Source organism: Erinaceus europaeus, chromosome 1 (genome assembly GCF_950295315.1).
Source record: "Erinaceus europaeus chromosome 1, mEriEur2.1, whole genome shotgun sequence".
Taxonomy (NCBI): domain Eukaryota; kingdom Metazoa; phylum Chordata; class Mammalia; order Eulipotyphla; family Erinaceidae; genus Erinaceus; species Erinaceus europaeus.
In genome coordinates, this window is record NC_080162.1 from 31,227,925 (window position 1) to 31,249,818 (window position 21,894).

Below are 21,894 nucleotides of genomic sequence, written 5' to 3' on the forward strand. Positions count from 1 at the left end.
CTCTCTCAACCTTTCATAGTCTTTATTTGTTATTTTATTTTGTGTTCCCTGGGCAGTAGGATAGATACGTTTGGAAGAATATTGATCCCCAGACAAACAGACCACTGAACTGTGTGGAGTCTCCTCCCACCAGTTAAAGAACATACTAGAGGCAGGAAAGTCAAACTAGGCATCTCCCCATTCCATAGGCCTGCCTCCCCAACTCACAGCAGATGGGTAACCTCCAAAGGTATTGCAGCCTCCACACTGAGAGTCACTCAATAACTGGATCAAGGAAGAGAAAGCTATTTAGTGCCATCAAGTCGATCACTAAACATGCTGCAGCTTTGATAGCTCAGACTGGGTATGATTACAGTCATGTCAGGAGCCTACTCCTACCCCCCCCCCAAACACCTTGAGGAGTACACACAGAGTCCAAGGTAGAGTAGGGGTGCAGAGGTGCAGGTGTGCAGAGGGCAGTGGCCATGGCTGGGTAGTACCAGAGCATTAGAGGTTGGGGGAATAAACAGCTAAAAACCCATCTAAGGGATCTGGTGGTGGCAGAACCATTCAGAAGCTTCATCCATGCTCTATTGTCCCATTGAACTTCTCTTCTAAAATATGAATTTTAAGTATGGCATTTTAAGAATCAAGACAATGACTGCATATCCTTATTGTTGAACCAATACTAATGGTGGTAGTATAAGGTTTTAGTTTCTTTGCCACCTGCGGGTTAAGCGCAGGTGGTGCAAGCGCAAGGACCGGCAGAAGGATCCCGGTTCGAGCCCCCAGCTCCCCACCTGCAGGGGAGTCACTTCACAAGCAGTGAAGCAGGTCTGCAGGTGTCTATCTTTCTCTCCCCTTCTCTGTCTTCCCCTCCTCTCTCCCATTTCTCTCTGTGCTATCCAACAGCAACATCAATAGTAACTACAACAACAAAAAGCAAGACCAATGAAAGGGAAAATAAATAGATAAATAAATAATTTTTAAAAAAGAAAGGTTTTTCATAGCATAAGCTTTCTTTTCCTTCTTTGGACAAAGAATGAACTTTTTTTAAAAAATGTTTTTTTAAAGATTTTATTTATTTATTCATGAGAAATGACAGAAGAGAGAGAAAGGGAGAGAAAGAACCAGACATCACTCTGGTACATGTGCTCCTGAACTCGGGGCCTCATGCTTGAAAGTCCAAAGCCTTATCCACTGTGCCGCCTCCTGGACCACAAGAATTAACTTTAAAAAAAATATTTTTATTTAATATTGAATAGAGACAGAAACTGAGAGTAAAGAGGAAATAGAGAAGGAAAGAGACAGAGAGACACTGCAGTTCTTCTTCACCACTCTTGAATCTTTCCCCCTGCAGGTGGGGGCCAGGGGCTTGAACCCCGGTCTTTATGCACTATAATGTATGCACTTAACCAGGTGCACCATCACCTGACCCCTAAAAATTAATTTTCTTTTTGCCTCCAGCCCCCCACCTGCAGATGTCTGTCTTTCCCCTTCTTTGCCTCCCCTCTCCTCAATTTCTCTCTGTCCTACCCAACAACAATGACAGCAGCAACAATAACAGTAATAATAACGATGACAATAAACAAGGGCAATCAAAGGAAAAAATAGCCTCTAGGAGCAGTGGATTAGTAGTGCAGGCACCGAGCCCCAGCAATAACTCTGGGGGGGGGGGGTTAAAAATAAAGAAAAAGAAATAAAGAGACACCTGCAGCACTGTTCCACTACTTCTGAAGCTTCCCTCCTGAAGATAGTGACCCAGGGCTTGAACCCAGGTCCTTGAGGCTTGTCCCCTGTGTGAGTCCTTTTAAAGCATCCTTTTAAGTCGTGGAAGAGGCAGTTAAAATTGGAAGCACCTAAAGGACTTGATGAACTAGTGGTGAGGCAGGAAGCTACATGTCAAGGAATGCAGGAAGCCTCTAGGAGCTGACAGATAGCAAGGAAATAGAGACCACATTCCTATAGCTGCAAGGAACTGAATTCTTCCAATAAGAGGACTGATCTCAGAACAGATTTTCCCTCGATGTCAGTTTCCAGTTGATCTCAGACTAATGATACTGCACAGAGAACCCAATCAACCCATCTAGGATATCTATGATACAATAAATGATGTTGTTTTAAGTCACTAAGTTTGTAGTAATTTATTGCATAAGCAATAAAATATTTAAAGACCACTTCTTCTAGTTCTTTATCATCTTCCACTGCAAAACCTAAAACTGAGATACTTGTACATAACCCTTCATAGGTCTTATCATAATTGTCCTTTTATTGCATGGTAATTTTATGTGTTTCTCCTGTATGCCTATGATAAAGGCTGCTAGATATCTCCTCCACAATGCCTTATCTGCTCTTCCTCCCCACTAGTAGAAATGCAGATTTGTAGTTTAATACACAGCTATTTGTTCCAAACTGATACTTTGTTAACCGCAAGGCTTCAGTTTTCTGATCTTTAAAATCTGAATAATAATGTTGTCAATTTTATTTGTTACAAAGGATTTGGCACATAGTAAGCACTGGAAAAAAAAAAACTTATCAGAGAAAAGTCAGTTGGGGGGGGAGGCGGGGTGCAGTGGATAAAGCATTGGACTCTCAAGCATGAGAGTCCTGTGTTCAACCCCCAGCAGCACATGTACCAGAGTGATGTCTGGTTCTTTCTCTCTCTCTTCTCCTACCTTTCTCGTGAATAAATAAATAATTAAATAAATCTAAGAGAGAGAGAGAGGGAGAGGGAGAGGGAGAGAGAGAGAGGAGTCAGTTCATAGCCTGTACTAAAGATCAACATGAAACAAAGTGACAGATAAAATGGCCAGGAGTCAGTTCATAGCCTGTACTAAAGATCAACATGGGGAGTCGGGCGGTGGCGCAGTGGGTTAAGCGCACGTGGCGCAACAGGGACCGGCGTAAGGATCCCGGTTCGAGCCCCCGGCTCCCCACCTGCAGGGGCGTCGCTTCACGGACGGTAAAGCAGGTCTGCAGGTGTCTATCTTTCTCTCCCCTCTCTCTCTGTCTTCCCCTCCTCTCTCCATTTCTCTCTGTCCTATCCGTCAACAATGGCAATAATGACCGCAACGAGGCTGCAACAACTAGGGCAACAAAAAGGGGGAAAAATGGCCTCCAGGAGCGGTGGATTCATGGTGCAGGCACTGAGCCCAGCAATAACCCTGGAGGAAAAAAAAAAAAAGCTCAACATGAAACAAAGTGACAGATAACATGGCCAGGACCTAGTGGTCAAATTCCAAGCAGGAACATAAGCCTGAGAATAAGAGTTTATGGAACAGAAGGCAGGGTAACAGCTCACTGGAAAAAGTGAACATTTTACCATGTGTGAGGACCTAGTTTTGAGCCCCTGACTACCATGTGGGCGCATGCAGATGGGAATCTTCACTAGCGGTGAAGCAGTGTTATGGTATCATTCCTTCTTCTGTCTTTTCTTCTCTTTCACTTCTGTTTAAAAAAAAAAGGAAAGAAAAAAAAAAGAGGGAAGAATGATGAAGGGAAGAACAAAAGAAAGACAGAAAGAGAGAGAGAAAGAAAGAAAGGATGAATCCACTAGGAGTGGCAGAATCACAGAGGCAAGAAGCCTCAGTGAAGACCTGACAGCAAAACATAAAGTAAAAATAAACAAAGTACATGGGAAAAGTGGAACTAAATCTGGCTTCAAAGAAAGAATAATATTTGGTTAGGTGTACAAGAGAGCATACATTCCAGAACGGTCAAGGCATACTGGAAGTGGGACTGTGCTCTGAAGCAGTGATTAAGTTAATCAGATTGAAGTAAATGTTGATAAAAGTCAAAAGTAAGTAAGAAAAGGTAACTTTCCACAAGATTATAACCTACAGATGGAAAGACTATGTGGCATTTGCTTTTGTGGTTATGGCTTAGTAATTATAATCTCTTTGCCTTGTAATCATTTTCAAGGCCATGAATCCTAGGGAACATTGTAAGATGTAAAAATGTAGCATTTCTCAGAAATAATTAGGGAAGAGTTTTTGAAGGTGGCAGTTATTTTACAGTTCCCTCATAATACAGAAAACTTTTGGTTCCTCTAGTTGCATAGCAATGCGCTGACATCGGTAGTAAACAAGAACTACGGCTCTTTCATCACACACACTGAGAAACCTAGATAGTTGTGGTTGTCAGTGTGAGGATGATGTGTGGCTATGTCAAAGGCAGATCTGGATATAAAACCCGAGTCTCCTTTATTTAGTTGGAATGCTCAGTCTCACCCCATGTTTCTGTGCTGTCTTGCTTAGTTTTTGGACTGCTTTATATATTTATGTTTCTAAGGATTTACTTGCATTTATTTCCTAAATACATTTCAATAAGCTTCTTGCCCACATGGACAAAACTACAACTTTCACACATACTATGAGTTCCCCCATTCACCACATACACATCTTCTCTATCTAGACCACCCCATACTGTCCCCACATCAGAACCACAGTGACTTGATCAGTAGCAACTCTTCCTTCCCTTCCCCTAATGCCGCATGCACACCACACTCTACCCCCACCCAAAACCACAACCGCTTCCCCCAGCTATTTGAAAACAAAGTGATTCTTCTCTCTCTCTCTCTCTAACACTCCTCCAGCTTTATTGAAGTATAATTAATAAATAAAATGACATATCCGATATACAACATGATGTTTTTGTATATATGCACATTGTGAAGTGATCACTATGATCAAGCTACTTAACACACCCATCACCTCACATTTTGTGTGTGCAGTGAAGCTACTTAAGATCAAGTTGTTTACAAATTTTCAAATATGCAGTATGTTGTTGTTAATTATAGTTACCATGCTGTATGTTAGATCTTCTCAAATGAATCATTTTATAACTGAAAGTTTGTACTTTTCAGCCAACATCTCTACATTTTACCCACCACTTCTCTCCCTGACCTGGCCTCCTGGTAAGAATATTTTTACTTTATTTCTATGACTTCTGTTAGTAGATTCAACATATGCGTTCATATAATATTTATCTTTCTGTATCTGACTTATTTCACTTAGTGCAATGTCCTCTAGAATCATCCATATTGTTGCAAATGGCAGGATTTTTTTCTTCATCATCTTTTTTTTTTTTTCCACCAGGATTATCACTGGTGCTGGGTATCAGCACTATGTGTCAGCACTGCTTCTGGTGTCCATTTTTTCCTTTTATTTTTTCCCTATTCATTTTATTTGATAGACAATCGATAGAAATTGAGGGGGGAGGAGGATATAGAGAGGGAGAACTAAAGACACCTGCAGTCCTACTTCACTGTTTATAAAGCATCACCACAGCAGGTAGGGAGCTGGGGCTCAAACCTGGGTCCTTGAAAAGGTTCTTGCATATAGTACTATGTACACTTAACTGGGTGTGCCACCACTTGGATCCCTGGATATTCTTTTTTACAGTTGAAATATCATGTATACTGTGTTAGTATATATTATATTTTACTATACTTTACATATTATACTTTTTATGTGTGGGTAGATACCATATCTTCTTTCTTTTTTTAAATATTTTTTTAATATTTATTTATTCCCTTTGTTGTTGCCCTTGTTTTATTGTTGTAGTTATTATTGTTGTTATTGATATCATCGTTGTTGGATACGACAGAGAGAAATGGAGAGAGGAGGGGAAGACAGAGAGGGGAAGAGAAAGATAGACACCTGCAGACCTGCTTCACCGCCTTTGAAGCGACTCCCCTGCAGCTTGGGAGCCGGGGGCTCGAACCGGGATCCCGGTCCTTGCGCTTTGCGCCACGTGCGCTTAACCCACTGTGCTACTGCCCGACTCCCTCTTTTTTTAATATTTTATTTTAATCAGAGAGAGACCAGAACAGTACTCAACTCTGGCTTATGATTATACTTGGGATTGAACCAGAGACCTCAGAGCCTCAGGAAAGAGAGTCTTTTGCTTAGTGTTTTCCCTTATGATCTTGTTTGTCAACTTCTGTCTATGAGTGAGATCATCCCATATTCATCCTTTTCTTTCTAAGTTAACATGATTCCTTCAAGCTCCATCCAGGATGGGGTGAAGAATGTGAATTCACCTCTTCACCATTTTTAACAGCTGAGTAGTATTGTGCTGAGTGTATATAGACCACGACTTGCTCAACCACTCATCTGTTGTTGGACACCTGGGTTGCTTCGAGGTTTTGGCTATTACAAATTGTGCTGTTATGAACATAAGTATACACAGATCTTTTTGGATGAGTCTGTTTGGTATTATCCCCCTTGTAGTTTAGGTCAGATTGAGTTTTCTTGCACTTGCAATTGGAAAAAATTAGATAGATTAAGGCATACGGTATCCATCTGACAATGCCAGATGCACAAAAATGCAAATTAGCACAGGGCAGGTTTCTGATCTAGTAGCCTGTGTAGGAAAGTCACTCACCTCAAGGTGCCATGGGCTTCTCTCATCTAATTGTTTCAGTGGTTTGAAATTACACATTTTTCTTTCTTTCACCTTGTCTTCCTATGTTCCCAATCCAGAGAATATTACCTTTGAGTCCTTTTGCTGGTTGGAGTAGATTTATCTCTTCTGTAATGCTTTTTAAAAAAATGTTAAGACCAGGGAGATATCTCAGTGTTGAGAGTACAGGACTTGCAAGCTTAGGTTCAGTCCTTGGCACCACATTTCCCAAAGATGATTGGTGCCCTAGTCTCTCTCCCTCTCACAAAATAGGTATATTTTTTCTTTTTCTTTTTTTTTTTTCATCTGAGAGCATCTTTACTCTCTGAAAACAAAAATAGCACAACATTCAGATACTGTAGGCTAGTTGATACTTTGAGTGTAACCTCATAAGAAACCCTGAACTAGAATCACACAGATAAACTGTTTCTCAATTCCTGACCTTAAGCAATTTACATGAGATAAGAAATGTTCTCTTTGTTTTATGCCACTAAGATTTCAAGTAATCTGTTACACAGGAAGAGATACTTAATACACTCTTCACCCCAGAAGTATACACTGTCTCAGTGCTAACGTTATCATTGGTTGGTTATGCCAGTTTCTGAAATACATATGAATGAAATCATACCATATGTACTCTTTTATGTCTGGCTTCTCCCACTCATCATTATATCTGCAAGATGAATTCCTATGCTTACATCTAGCAGTAATTTGTTTTATTGTTGTTAAATAATATTTCATTTCATGATTATACTAAAATTAATTATTTCTACTCTTTTTAAAACTAGGGAAATAATGAATTAAAAGGCAGTTGTGACATGAGTATAATTTCAAACTAGTGTTCTACTGGTTTGTTTGGTTTTTTTTTGCCTCCAGGGCTATTGCTGGGGCTCCGTGCCTGCACCATGAATCCACTGCTCCTGGAGGCCATTTTCCCCCCTTTTTTGTTGCCCTTGTTGTTTTATCATTGTTGTTATTATTGTTGTTGTTATTGCTGTCGTTGTTGTATAGGATAAGACAGTAAAATCAAGAGAGATGGGGAAGACAGAGGGGGAGAAAAAGATAGAAACCTGCAGACCTGTTTCACCAATTGTGAAGCGACGCCCCTGCAGGTGGGGCATTATTGCTATAATCATATTATTTGGTAATTGGGTTAACTTTGAAAAAATCCCTTTGTTAGGATTTGCTGTATCATACACATCGTATCACTATAATTTATGTCCTTTGACATTATTTGTATATAGCTATGCCACTCGTTGCTTCTATTCTCCCTGGTCTAGGCTTTTAAGAGAGTCAACATATCAAAGACTCAGCCTATGTATTAAAAAGACTCAGTCTTTGCTTTGCAAAGTTTGAGACATACAATCAGTTTTTCCCCTGGGGTGAGGGTGAGGGTGTATGTTCGGCTTCCTGGGGCGGCGGTGGGGAGGGGGATAGGATACAGTCTTTTGGTGGTGGGAATGGTGTTCATGTACACTCTTAATCATTTGTAGTCATATAAATCACTATTTAATTAATATGATACTTTGAATTTCTATTGTAGCCATTGTCATTTCTCCCCTGGTCTTAGAATCAGTCTCTCTCCCTCTCTCTCTCTTTTTAACAGAGTACTGCTCAGCTCTGATTTATGGTGGTATGAGGAATTGAACCTGGGACTTGACGGAGCCTCTGACATGAGAGTCTGTTTGCATAACCATTATGCTATATACCCTCTCTCTTTCTCATTAAAATAAAATATTTTTTAAATAAGGACTGGGGAAACAGCATAGTGGTTATACAAAAGACTTTCATATCTGAAGCATTAAGGTTCCAGGTTTAATGCCTAACACCTCCATAAGCCAGAGTTGAGCAGTAATCTGGTGCTGGGCTAGCATTGCGAGTGTTTCTTTCCAGGCACGTGCTCTCTGGGTTGGAGAGAACTCAACTGGAGCCAATCTGGGCTGCTGACTCAGCGATGTGGGAGAGAGACCAGAAACTTGTGGCTGAGAGGGAACGCAATGCAATGCCTTTATTGATCAGAGACAATGCCTTTATATATCTCTTTAACTGGAAGTGGCAAGTGGGAAAAGGAAATGTCTAGGAGAGGGGGTGGAGAAAAGAGCTCAAAGGTAGAAAGTTTCCATAGCAGCTATTGCGAAGGTTCTAACCAATGGGATTAACCAATACCCTGCAGGTAGGGCAGGTCTCAGGCAAAACAATGATTATGTAAATAGACCATAGTATCAGTGACGGAGCAGGGAGGCTGGCTTAATGCCCAACAATCTGGTAAAGAAGAAGAAGGAGAATGGGGAAGAGGAGGAGGAGGAACAAGAGAAGGAGGAGCAGCAGAAGCAGCAACAATAAGTCTTTAAAATACAGAGCATAATGAGAAGAATATTCAGTTCACCAAAACACACTCAGAAGTGGCAGAATTACCAGATTGTAGGATTACTAAACAAGTTTATAAAAACAGTTATTATCACTATATTCCACAAGTTTTAAGAAAGTAGAGAAACAGATAATCATGTTTTTAACACATAATAAAAACGAAAAAGATAAACAGAAACCCGAATGGAATATCTAGACATGAAAATATAATATCTGAGATGGAAATTGCACTGGATGAAATTAATAGTAGATGAATCACTGAAAATTGAAGCAAACCTGAACACATAGTGATTTAAACTACCCAAAAAGAAACACAGGAAGAAATAAAACTAAATGTAAAATAAATAAATTAAATAAATAAAATCACTTCCAACACCCAAGACCTATGTAATTAGAATCAGTGAAATAAAGGATAAATGGGAGGAAGGGAACAAAAAAAACTTCACAGAAATAAATCAAGATTTATTATAAATCTGATTAAAACCATATATAACAAGTCATACACTTTGGGTCAAAGTGAAAAGATTTCCTATTGGCTAGAATAAATTTTCCCATCATACATCTAGCAAAGGATTAATATCTAAAATATACAAGAACCCATAAAACTCAACCACTTAAAAAATGGCCCAATTACAAAAAATATGCTTAAGATCTGAATAGACACTTCTCCAAAGAAGACATACAGATGGTCAGTAGACACAGTAAAAAATATTCATCATCTCAGCACACAAACATATGCCAAAATGTTCTAATTCACTCATCATTAAGGAAATGCTGGGGGCTGAACGGTGGCACATTGGGTTAAGTACACATAGTGTGAAGCGCAAGGACCTGCGGAAGGATCCCAGTTGGAGCCCTGGGCTCCCCACCAGCAGAGGGGGTTGCCTCACAAGCCTTGAAGCAGATCTGCAGGTGTCTTTCTTCCTCTCTATCTCCTACTTCCCTCTCAATTTCTCGATGTCCTACCCCAAAAAATAAATAAATAAAATTGAAAAAATGGCTACAAGAGCAGTGGACTCATAGTGTAGGCACTAAGCCCCAGCAATAATCCTGGAGGCAAAAAAAGAAAAGAAAAGAAAAGAAAAAGAAATAAATGAAATGCAAATTAAAACCATATTGAGATTCCACCTCATACCTGTGAACATGTGCTCCATCAATAAAACAAGAGAATATAAGTGTTGGAGAGGATGTGAAGAGAAAGGAACTCTACTACAGTGCAGGCTGTGCTACCGCCTGACCCCTTTTTTAAGGATCCTCTTTTCCTTTCCAAGTCACACATACACCTATTATTATGTTCAAATGTCCCTCCTTTTTCCTCTTCTCTCTCCAGGTCCTGATGCAACTGGAGTTCAGAACTCCTTCCCCCTATCACTTTTCCCTTACTGGGAATATGGATCAAAATAGTTTTTGGGGTGCAGAAGGTGAGAGTTCTGGCTTCTGTAATTGCTTCTCACTGGACATGAGCATCAGCAGATCGATACATACCCCCAGTCTAAATACATACTTTCTTGATCTGAAACCACTGTATTTATTTGAATTAGTTTTCTATGTTCATTTTTTTCTCCCACAAGCAGTGGGTGGATACCTTGTATACACCTGCATAAGTTTAAAACAAAATGACAACTTTTCCAGAACAAAGAATAATCTCTCTTGTCCAGATCCTCCCTTGTTCCCAGGCAAAAACCACTTGCAACTATTAAGTAATAATTTTTATTTAATTATAATATCTCAAGATCCAGTGCCTAATACAGTTTGTCACACATATATTGCCTCCTTTAATACTTTTTAAAGTATAACTTTTTTTTACATTTTATTAGTGATTTAATATTGATTTACAAAATTACATATCAACAGGGATATAATTCTATATTGTTCCTACCACTGGAGTTCTGAATTCCCAATCCCTCCATTGCAAGCCACAGAAGTTCTCCTAAGGTTGTAGACATGGGTTAACTATCATCTCTAGTACTTTCTGTCTACATTTGTACATAATTGCTCCTTTTTTCTTCCAGGTCCAGTCCTTTCTTCCCCTCCAAGCCACTCATGACCCTATAACTACATCCAAATATCTCCCCCTTTTTCCTCCTTTCTCTCTGAGTTCTGTGGAACTAGAGTTCAGAGCTCTCTTGTCCTCTTCCTTCTATCACTTCTCCCCCAATGGAAGTGTAGATCGAAATTGTTTTTGGGGTGCAGAAGATAGGGGTTCTGGCTTCTGTAATTGCTTCTCCACTGGATATAGGTGTTGACAGGTCAACCCATACACCCAGCCTGTTTCTGTCTTTCCCTAGTGGGATAGAGCTCTGGAGAGGTGGGGTTCTAGGACACACTGATAAGGTTGTTTGCCCAGAGAAGTCAGGAAGGAATCATGATAGTGTCTGCAGGTGGCAGGATGTACAGTGAGGCAAAATGGTTAATGGACAGTAACCAAAAAGTAGGAATAACAGCAACAAAAAAAGTAGTAACAGAGAAGATGAGATTAGGGATTTTAGGGTGGAAGAAAGTGAGGAAGTCCATTTTAGACATGTTTCTAGAGGCCCACGATGATGGTATTTTTTGCTTGAGTTTGATAGCTAACATGAAGTTGGATAAAAATGTCTGAGAAAGGGAGTTGGGCGGTAGCACATCGGGGTAAGCACAGGTGGTGCAAAGCGCCAGGACCAGAGTAAGGATCCCGGTTTGAGCCCCTGGCTCCCCACCTGCAGGGGAGTCGCTTCACAGGCGGTGAAGCAGGTCTGCAGGTGTCTATCTTTCTCTCCTCCTCTCTGTCTTCCCCTCCTCTCTCCATTTCTCTCTGTTATATCCAACAACAATAACATCAATAACAACAACAGTAATAACTATAACAAAACAACAAGGGCAACAAAAGGGAATAAATAAATATTAATTTAAAAAGTCTGAGAAAATGCTGTCAGAGTAGAGAAAAGGACTAGAAAGTTGAATTAGGGCAGAGAGTAGCTCCCATTCTTGAAAAAAAAATCTGAATAAAATTAATTATTTACCTCCATCCACCTGACCCAGGGCATATATATATATATATATATATATATATATATATATATATATATATATATATGGCACCAGAGCCTGTGTAACCTCTAAGTTCCTAATGGTCTGAGCTCACAGTTCATGGTCACAATTGGGAACAATGCAGGCTGCACTCATTTCAGTACCACTCTTCCTTGAGTGTCTGGGGCAGTCCTAACCATTACAGGTCAAGGTCCTGGGAAGGCCTGCAAGAGGACTTATGATGTCCTTGAATCCCAAAACAATGTCTTTAATTCACCTTTATTTTACAGAAAAGGAAAAGTGCATTTCAGAGGAATTGGGAAATTTGCCCAAGGTTGCCCCACTGAATTTTAGAAACAGAAATTAAACCCAGCTCCTTCACAATCTCATGCCTTTCCTCCTCTTTATGAAATGCCATTGAAAATCTAGTTATCTAAAATCTTTGTTACAGATAATATGTGAAGTTTTAAATAAACTTGGTTTTCCTTTTAGTTACTGAAGAAAATAGTCTGTGAACTGAATGGTCAAAATAGTTGAATATACTTACATGTTTGCTAACATGTATTGCTTAAGTCTCTGTTACCTGGGGGAGTGGTAAGCCTCTTCTCTTCCACTTCCTCTTCACTGTGGCCAAGCTTTACTGGTAAATAATAAGGGGTAGGGGCTGGTATGTCTGGGCTACACAGATAGGTGGAAGAGCAGTGAAATAGCTCACTTGGATAGTGTGCTGCTTTGCCATGTGTGAGACCCAGGTTTGAACCTGGTCTCCACTGCACTGAAGGAAGCTTTGGTGCTGTGGCCTCTTTCACTTACTCTTTCTCACTCTGCCTTTCTATTTAAATCTTTTTTAAAATATTTATTTAATTTATTTATTCCCTTTTGTTGCCCTTGTTGTTTTATTGTTGTAGTTATTATTGTTGTTGTCGTTGTTGGAAAAGGACAGAGAGAAATGGAGAGAGGAGGGGAAGACAGAGAGGAGGAGAGAAAGATAGACACCTGCAGACCTGCTTCACCGCCTGTGAAGCGACTCCCCTGCAGGTGGGGAGCCGGGGTTCGAACCGGGATCCTTTTGCCAGTCCTTGTGCTTTGCGCCACCTGCGCTTAATCCGCTGCACTACAGCCCGACTCCCTTCTATTTTAATCTTAAAATTAGGTACATACAAAGCCCTCAATGTCAGAAAGAAGTTGCAACAGTAGAAACTGGGAAGTTTAGAATGTACACAATATATGCTTGTGAATTTTCATTTATCTTTTTTGTTGTTCCTTTTATTTTTGTTTATTATTATTATTTTTTAAACAAAGAACTGTTCAGCTCTGGGTTATGGTGATACAGGGGATTGAACCTGGGACTTTGGAGCTTCCAGCATGAGAGTCTCTCTACATAATCATTATGCTATTTAACTCCCCCCCACACACAGTTTTTTCCTTTTTAATTTCAGACATAAAGATATAGAATGATAAAAAGATAGAGCGAGAGGAAGAGACACTTCTCCACCATTCAAGGTGCTTCCCATTGGTATAGTCAATAGTGCTTCCATGTGGTACTGGGGGGCTTCAAATTCAGTCTCACACGTGGTGAAATGTGCCCTTTACCACTTTACCACTTGCCTCCACTACATTTTTTAAGTGTGAAAATTTTTAATCTTTTTATTTTATTTTATTTATAAAAAGGAAACAATGACAAAACCATAGGATAAGAGGGGTACAACTCCATACAATTCCCACCACCAGAACTCCTTTTCCCATCCCCTCCCCTGATAGCTTTCCTATTCTTTAACCTTCTGGGAGTATGGACCCAAGGTCATTGTGGGATGCAGAAGGTGGAAGGTCTGGCTTCTGTAATTGCTTCCCCACTGAACATGTGTGTTGACAGGTTGATCCATACTCCCAGCCTGTCTCTCTCTTTCCCTAGTGGGGCGGAGTTCTGGGGAATCGGAGCTCCAGGACATATTGGTGGGGTTGTCTGTGCAGGGAAGTCTGGTTGGCATCATGCTAGCATCTGGAACCTTGTGGCTGAAAAGAGAGTTAACATACAAAACCAAACAAATTGTTGACAAATCATGAACCTAAAGGCTGGAATAGTGCAGATGAAGAGTTGGGGTCTCTCTATTTTGTAGATAGCTAGTAGGCATATTTTAGTTATATTCCAAAGGGCCTGTGGCTATACTTGGTTTTTTTTTTTTTTTTCCCTGAGCCTGAAGTCTGATATGCAGGTGGATCCAAGCCATCATCTGGGGAAATGATGCCATGGTTGGAAAAAGGACCAGAAAGCTGGATCAGGGAAGAGAGCATCTCCCAAATATAGGAAAGGTGTACAAATATTGTTGACTGTGCCTCCATTACATTTTTATATTAAATTTATAATGTATCTGAATCCAATAACATTTTTATGAGAAGGCTAATAGTTATTTTAATCACTCGATTTATCTTCCTAATCTATAATAAACTGTAGGAAAGGGGGTTAGAGATCTTATGAAACCTTTACTTAATATAAAGGAACTTGAGTCCTTAGCAAATAAAAATGGAATTGCCTTATGATCCAACAATATCACCTTGGGCACTAATCCAAAGGACACTCAAACACAAATTCAAAGGTACATGTGCACCAGGCATTATTCCCAATAGCCAAAGAATTGAAGCAGCCTAAATGCCAATATACAGATGACTGGCTAAAGAAGCTATAGAATACATATGCCATGTGATACTACTCTACAAAAAGTAAGAATGATATTGTGGCCTTTGGGACAAAAATAAATAAATAGAACCAGAGGTGATTATACTTAGCAAAATAAGAGGTGAATTATAACTACAAGATGATTTCACTTACATGTGGAATCTAGAGAACTGATACACATGAACAAATCAAAACAAACAAGTAAGCAAATTGTTTCGAAGACTTGCAATGATCTTTGGTGATACTGTCTCTGGTGGTTATCTTTGGGAGGTAGGAGGATGTAGACACAGAACTTTGGTGGTGGGTGTGGTGTGGAACCATACACTGTAATCTTATGATCTTGTAACCCACTATTAACCACAAATTTAAAAAATGGAAGAAATAAAAATGAAACAAAAATAAACCACAAAAAATATCAAAGAACTTAAGATTTGAGAACTAAGGTATAATTGCATGGTTTCAAGTCCTAGCTTTTTAATGTTTTATCTATTTATTTTTAATAAAGAGATACAGAGAAACAGAGATACCAGAGCACCACTCAGCCTTAGGCTTATGATGGCTAGGGATTGAACCTAAATAAATAAATAAATACATGAATACATAAATAAAAGATAAATTCCTCGGCAAAAATATTTGTAGTGCCATTTAGACAAAAAATGACCCTGGAATAAATGCTAATGATGTTAAATTTCCTGACTATTATTAGATTAATTTGGATCTTTGAAGCAAACTAATTCTAACTAAATTTCTTTTTCACCTCCATATTTATTATTATTATTAATTATTATTATTTTCTTGTGGGGGTTGAGTTTCTTTTTCTTTTTTATTTTTTAATTGCCACCAGAGTTATCTCTGGGGCTCAGATCTGGCATTACGAATCTACCACTCCTGGTGGCCATTTTTTCCTTTTTTTCTAATTTTCTTTTATTAGACAGGACAGAGAAAATTTGAGAAATGATAGGGAGATAGAGGGAGAGAGAGGTAGAAACTTGCGAACCTGCTTCACTGTTCTTGAAATGACCCTCCTGCAGGTTGGGAGTAGGGACTGGAAACCAGGTCCTTGATCTTGGTAATATGTGTGTTTAACCCAGCGCACCACTGTCTGGCCCCCATCAGTTTCTGCATAATGAATCTACTGCTCCTAGAGGTCAGTCCCCCCCCCAACAACTTCATATGTTTGATTGACAGAGAGAAATTAAATGGGAAAGAGGAATTAGAAGGGGAGAGAGAGAGAGAGACATGCAGAACTGCTTTACCACTTGTGAAATTTCCTTCCTGCAGGTGTAGAAGCTTGAGCAGAGCCTTTAACCTGGGTCCTTGCACATGGTAACCTGTGTGCTCAACTGGGTGGTCCACAGCCTGGCCTCTTAATTTAATTTAATTATTTTGGTACAAAAGTACTCTGCTAATAATCTAGCACCTGGCTGAAGATCTCCTTATAGCATTTCATTTTAATTCTTTGTCTATGGGATTATAATTATATGACTTTCTAGTGACTCCAGTTTTAAATAATGATGTCCCTCTGATAAATTCTGTTCTATTTTTAGGGCTTAAGCAGAAATTAGATTTCCAGGAGAAATAACAGCAATACTAGAAATAATTGCTGAAATGTACTCTGAATGTAACAATCTGATCTCTTTTCCTGCTCTGTTCATGTTCTCTGGCCAAGAGCTTGTGAGGTTCTCACCCTGTTTCCACTCATCCATGTTTATTATTATTATTATTATTAATTGATTGATTGATTTATAAAATGGAAATATTGACAATACCATAGGATAAGAGGGGAACAATTCCACACAATTCCCACCACCAGAACTCTGTATCCAATCCTCTCCCTTGATATTTCCTATTTTTTTTTTTTAATATTTTATTTTTTAATTTTATTTTAATTTATTTTTAATTATTTTTTTATTTATTTAAGAAAGGAGACATTAACAAAATCATAGAATGGGGGGGGGTACAACTCCACACAATTCCCGCCACCCAGTCTCCATATCCCATCCCCTCCCCAATAGCTTTCCCATTCTCTATCCCTCTGGGAGCATGGACCCAGGGTCGTTGTGGGTTGCAGAAGGTGAAAGGTCTGGTTTCTGTAATCGCTTCCCTGCTGAACATGGGCGTTGACTGGTCGGTCCATACTCCCAGTCTGCCTCTCTCTTTCCCTAGTAAGGTGAGCCTCTGGGGAAGCAGAGCTCCAGGATGCATTGGTGGGGTCTTCAATCCAGGGAAGCCTGGCCGGTATCCTGATGGCATTTGGAACCTGGTGGCTGAAAAGAGAGTTAACATACAAAACCAAACAAATTGTTGAAGAATCATGGACCCAAAGGTTGGAATAGTGGAGATGAAATGTTGGGGGGTACTCACTGCAAACTCTATTGTACTACTGCTTTTAGGTATATATTTGCCCTAGTTTAAGGAAACGTGTGGACATATGCTCTATCTCCTGGAACCTGGTCTATATCTAGGTTTTGGGACTTTGTTAGGAAGTGAACCACTTGGGATGGAAATAGAGAATACTATGAAAGGAAAGGCCTCATCCAAGTGATGAAGCTGAAGGGTTGTCGTTCCACACCTGAAGTCTCTGGACACAGTCTGAAGTGAAGCATGCTGGGTGGCACTTGTTGCGCTGATTAGGTTTCGATCAGTGGATGCAATATTATTTGATAAGAATTAGGAGAAGCATACGGAAAAGTGGGCCCTACCCTAGGGTCCCAGGACTGGGGGAAGTTTAGGCTCTATAGTAGAAATGTGAGGTTCCTGCTGTCTTAGGGTTCAAGAAGACAATGTATAGTTAATGTTATCATCACATTATTTGGTAATTGGGTTAACTTTGAAAGGTCCCTTTGTTAGACATACAATCAATTTTCCCCCTCTCATATTAATTAGTGATTTATATGACTACAATTTAATAGGTGTGTACATAAACACCATTACCATCACCAAAAGTTTGTGTCCCTTCCCACCCACCCACCCCCATCCCTATCCCCACCCCTACCCCCCCCCCCCCCGGCCCAGGAAGCCGCATGTCCACCCTCCCCCTCACCACAGGGTTTTTACTTTGGTGCCCTACTTTCAATTTAGTCAGATCCTGCTTTTAGTTTCCCTTTCTGATCTTCTTTCTCAACTTCTATTGATGAGAGGGATCATCCCATACTCATTATTATCTTTCTGACTTAGCTCACTTAACATAATTCCTTCTAGCTCTGACCAAAATGGGTCAGAGAAGTTGAGTTCATTGTTCTTGATAGCTGCATAGTATTCCATTGTGTATATATACCACAGCTTTCTCAGCCACTCATCTGTTGTTGGGCACCTGGGTTGCTTCCAGGTTTTAGCTATTATGAATTGTGCTGCTATGAACATAGGAGTACACACATCTTTTTGGTTGGGTATTATGGAGTCCTTGGGGTATATCCCCAGGAGAGGAATTACTGGATCATATGGAAGGTCCATGTCTAGCCTTGTGAGAGTTCTCCAGACTGCTCTACACAGAGGCTGGATCAATTTACATTCCCAGCAGCAGTGCAAAAAGGTTCCTCTGTCCCCACAGCCTCTCTAGCATTTGTTGCTGCTGTCCTTTTTGATGTATGCCATTCTTACAGGAGTGAGGTGGTATCTCAATGGTGTCTTTATTTGCATTTCTCTGACAATCAGCGACCTGGAGCAGTTTTTCATATGTTTGCTAGCCTTTTGGATCTCCTCTGGAGTGAATGTTCTGTTCATATCCTCTGCCCACTTATGGATGGGGTCATTTGCTTTTTTGGTGCTAAGTTTGCTGAGCTCTTTGTATATTTTGGTGATTAGTCTCTTGTCTGATGTATGGCATATAAATATCTTCTCCCATTCTGTGAGGAGTCTCTTTGTTTGTGTGATAGTTTCTTTGGCTGTGCAGAAGCTTTTCAATTTGATATGGTCCCATTTGTTTGTTTCTGCTTTAGTCTTCCTTGAAATTGGGTTTGTTTCATCAAAGATGTCCTTGAAGTTTAGGTGGGAAAGTGTTTTACCAATGTTTTCCTCTAAGTATTTGATTGTTTCTAGTCTAACATCCAGGTCTTTAATCCATTTGGAGTTGATTTTTGTTTCTGTTGAGATAAAGTGGTTCAGTTTCATTCTTCTGCATGTTTCAACCCAGTTTTCCCAGCACCATTTATTGAAGAGAGCCTCCTTCTTCCATTTAATACTTTGGGCCCCCTTATCAAAGATTAGATGTCCATAGGTGTGGGGGTAATATTTTATTATTTATGAGAAAGATAGGAGGAGAAAGAACCAGACATTACTCTGGTACATATGCTGCTAGGAATTGAACTCAGGACCTCATGCTTGAGAATCCAATGCCTTATCCACTGCACCACCTCCTGGACCATGCTTTCCTATTCTTTATCCCTCTGGGAGTTTGGATCCAGGATCATTGTGGGGTACAAAAGGTGAAAGGTCTGGCTTCTGTAATTGCTTCTCCACTGAACATGGGCGTTGACAGGTCTATCCATACTCCCAGCCTGTCTCTCTCTTTCCCTAGTGGGGCAGGGATCTGGGGAAGCAGGGCTTGGACACATTGGTGGGGTCGTCTGCCCAGTGAGTCAGGTTGGCATCATGATAGCAGCTGAAACCTTTTTCTTCTTATTTATTATTGGATACAGACAGAGAAATTGAGAGGGGAGGATCAAGTAGAGAGGGAAAGAGACACCCTGCTTCACCTCTTGTGAAGCTTTTCCCCTGCAGGTGGGGACCAGGGACTTGAACCTGGGTTCTTACACACTGTAATGTGTGCACTTAAACAGGTGCACCACCACCTGGCCCCCTCACCCTTGCTTTGACTCAACACATGACCACTTGCATCTCCAAGCAGAAAGAATACCAGGATCATTTTTCCAATCTTGGGAGTCCTACAGACCTTTAACCAACCTGTAAATATCTTCAAGTATTAAGTACTGTCCCTAGGTCTATTCACCAAGCATGTGTGTTTTTATTGAGATATAATTTATATGCAATGGAATTCACCCACTTAAAGTATCCAATTGGAGGGGTCGGGCAGTAGCGCACTGGCTTAAGCTCACATACTATGAAGCGCAAGTTCCCGTGCAAGTTCCCGAGCCAGGATCCCAGTTCTAGCCCCCGGCTGCCTGCCTACAGCGGGGTTGCTTCACAGGTGGGGAAGCAGGTCTGCAGGTGTCTTTCTCTCCCTCTCTCTGTCTTCCCCTCCTCTCTCCATCTTTCTCTGTCCTATCTAACAATGATGACATCAATAGCAACAACAATAATAACTACAACAATAAAACAACAAGGGCAACAAAAGGGAAAATAAGTAAACAAATAAATATATAAAAAAATTTAAGAATGTTTCCATCCTTCCAAATAGAGACTTTATACCTATTAGTAGTCACTCTTCTTTCCTTCTTAGTCTCACAATTTCTTTGTCCCTGTGAATTTGGTTATTCTTGAAATTTTATATAAATGGCATCATGTAATATGTGACCTTTTGTATTAAATTTTCAGTATGTTTTCAAGGTTAATTCATGCTGTAGCATATATTAGTACTTCATTATTTTTTATGGAAGGATAATATTCCATGCTTTTCTGCCTTGTTTTTTCTGAAAATTTTTTATTTTTTCATCCACTTGCTGTAAGAAGTAACTCAGACAGAAACCCTTGATACTGGTGGAGTGTAAGGGAGACTTACATTATTTTCACTCTTTTTAAAAATTTCATTTCATCTCATCTCATCTCATCTCGTTTCATTTTGTAATTGCTACTAGAGTTATTGCCGGGGCTCAGTGTCTGCACAAGGAATCCATTGCTCCTAGGTGCCTTTTTTATTTTTCTTTTTCTCTTTTGGACAGAGACAAAGAGAAATTGAGAGGGGAGGGGAGATAGAGAGGAAGAAAGAAAGACACCTGCAACACTGCTTCACCACTTGTGAAGCTTCTGCTCTGCAGGTGGGGAACAGGGGCTTGAAGCTGGAGCCTTTCACATGGTAATACGTGTGCTTAACTGGATATGCCACCACCCAGCCCTAGAGTGAGTCTAAGAGATATTCCTTCAGCACAGTTTGGGACCCATATGTATATAGAGGTAGTTTGGTGGTGTTCCATCTTCTTGAGAAGTTTCACTTTTTCTTTTTTATTTATTTTCCCTTTTGTCGCCCTTGTTGTTTTATTGTGGTAGTTATTGTTGTTGATGTCATCATTGTTGGATAGGACAGAGAGAAATGGAGAGAGGAGGGGAAGACAGAGAGGGGGAGAGAAAGACAAACACCTGCAGACCTGCTTCACCGCCTGTGAAGCGACTCTCTTACAGATGGGGAGCCGGGGACTCGAACCGGGATCCTTATGCTAGTCCTTGTGCTTTGCGCCAGGTGTGCTACCGCCCGACCCCCTCACCTTTTCATATAAAATGTGGCTCTCCAGAAAGTGAGAGAGGTGGGGATCTGTGTGGATAGACTCCAGGGTATGTAGCTCCAAAGTGCCTAGTTCAGTTTGGGCCAGGACAGCTTCCATGGCAAAGAGGGTTTTGTCCCCCTCTACTTCAGGTGGTTTCTGCATGTCCTAGAAAAGTGTTTGACTGGCAAAGCATTGTTTGTTTGGTGTGTGTGTGTGTGTGTGTTTACTCATCTCTGTTTTATGGTGGTGCAGGGAATCGAACCTGGGACTTTGGAGCCTCTGGCATGAGAGTCTCTTTGCATAACCATTATGCTATGTCCCCTGCTCCCCCCAAAGGTTTTTTTTCATCTTCAAGAGATACTTCGCTTTGACTTGGGAGGTGACACAGTAATAGTGTACAGAACTTATTAGCCCAAGGTCCTGAGTTCAACCTCCTGTATTACATATGGCAGACAGAGTGATGCTCTGGCTCTTTTCTCATTAATAAGTAAGTAAATATTTTTAAAGAGATGCTTGGCATCCTTGAATTTCCTTGCTTGCAGAAGAAATGACCCATGCCCTTCAGAGCTACAAGGTTGAGGTAGAAAATGAGAGCAGAAATAAATTAGTGTAGGAGGCTTGCAAATACAAGTTAGGGTGTTATTGGTGACCTCTACCCTCCTAGAATAATTCTGATTAGCTTCTGGTTGACTTACAATAAGGAGCTAAAATTAAAAGAATTATTTTTTAAAAAATGACTTCTGGGAATGATGGAGTACTGAGCCCCAGTGATAACCCAGGGGGAGCGGAAGAAAGGAAGGAAGGAAGGAAGGAAGGAAGGAGGGATGGAAGGAAGAAAGGAAGGAAGAAAATAGAGAAAAGAGAGGGAAAAAGGAAGTTCCGACTAATTCCAGAAGAAGATTGCAGAGAATACTGTTTTTGAGCCCCAACAAAAGCCTAGTGGGTGTGGGAGGCTGGCAGAAGGAAGGAGCATTCCAAAGTGTATTACATCTAAACATTGGTAAAGAAACAAACAGATCTGCAGGACTGCCAGGTATCCTACTGCAGCATTTTGTTTATCCATTCATCAGTTGACAAACATTTGAA